Here is a 5,907-nt window from a genome sequence, read left to right as displayed (position 1 = left end):
CTCCTGACCTCGTGATCCACCCGTCTCGGCCTCCCAAAGTGCTGGGATTACAGGCTTGAGCCACCGCGCCCGGCCCATTTATTTATTTTTTTCATATTCTTCTTTATTCTTTTCGTTTCTTTTTTGTTTCTTTCTTCTTCCTTTTTAAAAAACAAAACAAAACTTTTTTTTTGGTCGCAGGCATTTAAGGAATTCTATGTTAGGTCACTGGCTAACAACTAAAATAACAAAATGAAGGCTTCAGTGAATACAAAGAATACAGTCTTTGGGAAAAAAAAAACCCACAAAGATAAAGAGAGAATCTTGAAAACAGCAAGAGAGAAGCAGTTTATTATGTGTAACGGATCTTCAATAAGACTAAAAACAGATTTATCCCCAGAAACCATGGAGATAACATAAAGTTGGCCCTTTATATCCATAGGCTCTGTATCTGTGGATTCAAGCAAGCATGAATCAAAAATATTTGGGAGAAAAATGGTTTTGTCTGTACTGAGCATGTACAGACTTTTTCTTGTCATGATTCCCTAAACAATACAGTATAACAATTTACATAACATTTACATTGTATTAGGAATTATAAGTAACCTAGAGATGACTTAAAGTATGTGGGAGGATGTATGTAGGTTATGTGCAAATACTATAACATTTTATATTTTATTTTATTAGTTTTGTGTGTGTGTTGTTGTTGTTGTTTTCCTTTTTAGATAGAGTCTTGCTCTGTCACCCAGGCTGGAGTGCAGTGACGTGATCTCAGCTCACTGCAACCTCCACCTCCTGGGTTCAAGCAATTTTCCTGCCTTGATCTCCCCAGTAGCTGGGATTACAGGCACCCACCACCACGCCCAGCTTATTTTTATATTTTTGGTAGACACAGGGTTTCACCATGATGGCCAGGCTGGTCTCAAATTCCTGACCTCAGGTGATCCACCTGCCTTGGCCTCCCAAAGTGCTGGGATTACAGGCGGGAGCCACAGTGCCCGGCTAATTTTTGTGTTTTTAGTAGAGACGGGGTTTCACCATTTTGGCCAGCCTGGTCTCAAATTCCTGACCTCAAGTGATCCACCCACATTGGCCTCCCAAAGTGCTGGGATTACAGGTGTGAGCTGCCGCACCCAGTTATTTTTATTAGTATTTTTTTTAGATAAGGTCTTGCTCTGTCACCCAGGCTGGAGTGCAGTGGTGTGATCATGGCTTACTGAAGCCTTGACCTCCTGGACTCAAGCTATCGCTTCAGCCCCTCAAGTAGCTATTATTACTATTTTTTACAGTCTTTTTTAATTTTTATTTTTTTGTAGTGACAAGATCTCACTATGTTGCCCAGCCTGGTCTCAAACTCCTGGGCTCAAGCAATCCTTCTGCTTTGGCCTCCCAAAAGCTGGAATTACAGGCATGAGCCACTATGCCTGGCCCACACCATTTTATATAAGACACTTGAACATCTGTGAATGTTGATACCTGTGGGGGATCCTGGAGTGAATCCCCAAAAAGATATAAAAGGACAATGGTATTTAAAGTGCTTAAAAAAAAATCCTGCCAATCAAGAATTATATATCTGGCAAAATAATACCCTTCAAAATGAAGGCAAAATTATGACACTCCCAGATAAATCAAAGCTGAAGTAATTCATCATTAGTAGACTTGCCTTACCAAAAATGCTGAAGGGAATCCATCAACCCAAAATGAAAGGATACTAGGCAGTAAACTGAAGCCATATAAAGAAATAAGGGGCCGGGCGCGGTGGCTCAAGCCTGTAATCCCAGCACTTTGGGAGGCCGAGGCGGGCGGATCACAAGGTCAGGAGGTCGAGACCATCCTGGCTAACTCAGTTAAACCCCGTCTCCACTTAAAAAATACAAAAAATTAGCCGGGCGAGGTGGCGGGCGCCTGTAGTCCCAGCTACTCGGGAGGCTGAGGCAGGAGAATGGCGTAAAACCTGGGAGGCGGAGCTTGCAGTGAGCTGAGATCCGGCCACTGCACTCCAGCCTGGGCGACAGAGCCAGACTCCGTCTCAAAAAAAAAAAAAAAAAAAAAAAAAAAAAAAAAGGAAAAAAAAAAAGAAATAAGGAACAATAATAAGGTAACTACACGTGTAAATATAAAAGCCCATAATATTGCATTTTTTGTTTGTAACTCCTCTTTTTTGCCCATAGGATTTTAAAACAAATGCATAAAACAATAGTTGTAAACCTATGATAATGGGCACACAATGTATAAAGATGTAATTTGTGACACTAGCAACATAATGGGAAAAGATGCAGATGTATAGGGGTAAAATCTTTATAGATATTGAAGCTAAGTTGGTATTAATTCAAGCTGGATTGCTATATAGTTTTGTTTGTTTGTTTGTTTGTTTTAGATGAGGTCTCACTATGTTGCCCAAGCTGGTTTCAAACTCCTGGGTTCAAAATATCCTCCTGCCTCAGCCTCCCGAGTAGCTGGGATTACAGGTGCATACCATTGTGCCTGGTGAGACTGTTTTAAATTTAAGATATTAGCCGGGCGCGGTGGCTCACGACTGTAATCCCAGCACTTTGGGAGGCTGAGGTGGGCGGATCACAAGGTCAAGAGATCAGGACCATCCTGGCCAACATGGTGAAACCCCATCTCTACTAAAAAATACAAAATTAGCTGCACCTGTAGTCCCAGCTACTTGGGAGGCTGAGGCAGGAGAATCGCTTGAACCTGGGAGGTGGAGGTTGCAGTGAGCTGAGATCACGCCACTGCACTCCAGCCTGGAGACAGAGCGAGACTCTGTCTCTAAATAAATAAATAAATAAATAAAATGTAAGATATTAATTGTAATCTCCAAAATGGCCACAAAGAAAATAAGTGGGGTTTTTTTGTTTGTTTGTTTTGTTTTTTTAGACAGGGTATCACTCTGTCAGCCAGGCTAGAGTGCAGTGGCATGATCACGGCTCACTGCAGACTCAACTTTCCAGGCTCCAGTGATCCTCCCACTTCAGCTTCCTGAGCAGCTAGGACCACAGGCTTGCACCACCATGCCTGTCCAATAGAAAATAACCTTTAAAATATGGAAAACCCCGTTCACTTTTAAAATGGATTTATGTCTTTATTGCTCATTAATTGGGGCAAAGGAAATATCCTTTTAAAACTCAGGCAAACTGAGTGTTTGTCTTGTATCCTGTCAGAGGAAAGAAATTGAAAAGAAAAAAAAGGAAAATTATCAAAAGGTAATGTGAAAAAAATCAACACAGCACATTGCAAAAAATCAATTAAATACAAAAGGCAATATTAGAGGAATTAAGAAACAAAATATATAGCCAAATAGCAAGATGGCAGGAGTAAGTGTTTGTTATTAGTTGATTACTTTAAAGGTAAATGGAATAAACTCCCCAATTAAATAACAAAGTTTGGAAGAATAGGTCTTTTTTTTTTTGGTTGGAAGAATAGATTGAAAAAAAAACCCATAATTTATCTATGTGTTGTCTACAACAGACTCACTTTATTTTCTTTATTTTTTTAAGAGACAGGGTCTCACCCTGTTGCCTAGGCTGGAGTACAGTGATGTGATCAAGGCTCACTGCAGCCTCAACCTCCCGGGCTCAAGTGATCCTCCTGCCTCAGCCTCCAAGTAGCTGGAGCTATAGGTGTGTGCCACCATACCTAGTTATTTTATTTTTTTGTAGATATGGGATCTTACTATGTTGCCTAGTCTGGTTTCAAACTTCTGAACTCAAGTGATTCTTCTACCTTGGCCTCTAAAAGTGTTGGGATTACAGGCATGAGCTGCCATGCCCAGCCAAGACCCACTTTAGATCCAAAGACACAAATAGGTTAAAAGTAAGAAGATGGAAAAGATATAAAAGAGTCTGTAGTGGCTATATAAATATCACACCAAATAGACTGTAAGTCAAAACTGTTACAAGAGACAAAGAAGTACATTATATATTCATAAAAGGTTCAACTCATCAAAAGATAAAACAAATATAAACATGTATGCACCTGACAAAAGACCAAATATGCGAAGCAAAAGTGGACAGAAATGAAGGGAGAAATAGATAGTTCTATAGTAATAGTTGGAGACTTCAATACTTTCTTTCTTTTCTTTTCTTTTTTTGAGAAAAGTCTCACTATTATTGCCCAGGCTGGTCTTGAATTCCTAGGCTCAAGCAATCCTCCTGCCTCAGCCTCCTGAGTAGTTGGGATTACAGGTGCATGCCACTGCATCCAGCTTCCCCAGTTTCAGTACTAAGTAGAACAAGTAGACAAATGATCAAAAGGAAGTAGAGGACTTAAGTAACACTAAACAATTTAGACCTAAGAGACATGTTTAGAACACTCAATCCCAAAATAACAGAATACACATTCTTCTGAAGTGCGTGGAACATTCTCCAAGGTAGACCATATGCTAGGCCACAAAGCAAGTGTCAATCATATTTAAAAGTTAAAATCACACAAAGTATCTTCTCTAGCCATAGTGGAATAAACTAGAAATGAGTAACAGAAGAGAAACTGGAAAATTCACAACTATGTAGAAATTAAACAACCAATGGGTCGGAAGAGAAATCACACAGAGAATTAGAAAATACTTTCAGAAGAATGAAAACAAAAGCACAACATATCAATACTTACGTGATGAAGCAAAAGTAGTGCTCAGAGGGAAATTTGTAAGTATAAACACCTACATGATAAAGGAAGCTCTGAAACCAGTAATTTAACTGGACACCTCAAGGAACTAGAAAAGAGAAAATAAACCCAAAGCTAACAGAAGAAAGAAAAGAATAAAGATCCAAACAGAGATAAATGAAAAGAGAATATAAAATAATAGAAAATCAATGAAACCAAAGTTGACTCCTTGAAAAAAAAGTTTTAAATGAGCAGGAGTGGTAGCTTGGAGCTCCTGGAGGAGAAAGAAACGCAGATTGCTGCATGGTTAAAATAAATATTTGGAGATCATCCCATTCCACAGTATGATGTGAACCCACGGACCACAGAGATTTTACATCACCTTTCAGAACCCAACAGGGTCCGGGACAGGGATGACTACCTGGTAATAGAGGACTTGAAGCAGAAAGCAAGTGAATACAAGTCAGAAGCCTAGTATCTTCAAGACCTTCTCATGGATAGTGTGAATTTTTTCCCTGCCAATTTCTCTAGCACTGGTTCCAGGTATCTGAATGCTTTGGTTGACAGTGTGGTGGCCCTTGAAAGAAAGGATGACTTACTAGCTAGTTTTATCCTTGCAGTGAATGATTTGACCTCTGATCTCTTTCGCAACAAATCCGAAGGTGAAGAAATCAAGATTGAACTGGAAAACTTGAAAAAAATCTAACTGCAACTTAATGTTTGAAAATGTCTACAAGAGGATCTCAAGAAAGCAGAGGTTGCATCTGTCCACAGAAAGGGCCAAAGTGGATACTCGTCATCAGAACATGAACTTTCTAAAAGCAAAGTCAGAGGAATTCAGATTTGGAATCAAGGCTACAGAGGAGCAACTTTCAGCCAGAGGCATGGATGCTTCTCTGTCTCATCAGTCCTTAGTAGCACTGTCAGAGAAACTGGCTAAATTAAAGCAACAGACTATATCTTTGAAGAAAAAATTTGAGTCCTATTTAGACTTAATGCCGAATTCCCCTCTTACTCAAGTGAAAATTGAAGAAGCAAAGCAAGAATTACACAGCAATGAAGCTGAACTTACAAGGAGAGTAGACATGACGGAACTGTGACAATAGCCAAATTAACATCCTTTTCCCTAACAAAGTAAAATGAATAGGACTTTATAGAGTTTTTTTTCCTCTTGGCGTTTCTTAATAACAAAATTTTCTGTGTTCATAGATTACAGAATGTCATAATTAATAGAATATGGTTTCTTACTGTGTATTGCATTTTTGTTCCCAAATACATAGTTTTCATATTAAAAAGGCTTTTCTCTTTTTTTTTTTTTTT

At 39.1% G+C, this 5,907-nt stretch overlaps 1 protein-coding gene and 1 pseudogene across 3 annotated transcripts in view; one reads left to right on the top strand and one right to left on the bottom strand.

The window, feature by feature from the left end:
- LOC108530829 (uncharacterized) overlaps nt 1-5,907 on the bottom strand; it is a 28,660-nt gene that overhangs the window by 8,593 nt on the left and 14,160 nt on the right. The gene's annotated exons all lie outside the window — the stretch shown is intronic.
- LOC108530818 (HAUS augmin-like complex subunit 1 pseudogene) lies at nt 4,835-5,687 on the top strand (annotated as a pseudogene).

Source organism: Rhinopithecus bieti, unplaced genomic scaffold (genome assembly GCF_001698545.2).
Source record: "Rhinopithecus bieti isolate Rb0 unplaced genomic scaffold, ASM169854v2 scaffold_8674, whole genome shotgun sequence".
In the NCBI taxonomy this organism is placed as follows: domain Eukaryota; kingdom Metazoa; phylum Chordata; class Mammalia; order Primates; family Cercopithecidae; genus Rhinopithecus; species Rhinopithecus bieti.
The sequence above is the reverse complement of the archived record's forward strand: the minus strand, read 5'-3'. Positions and strand labels throughout refer to the sequence as shown.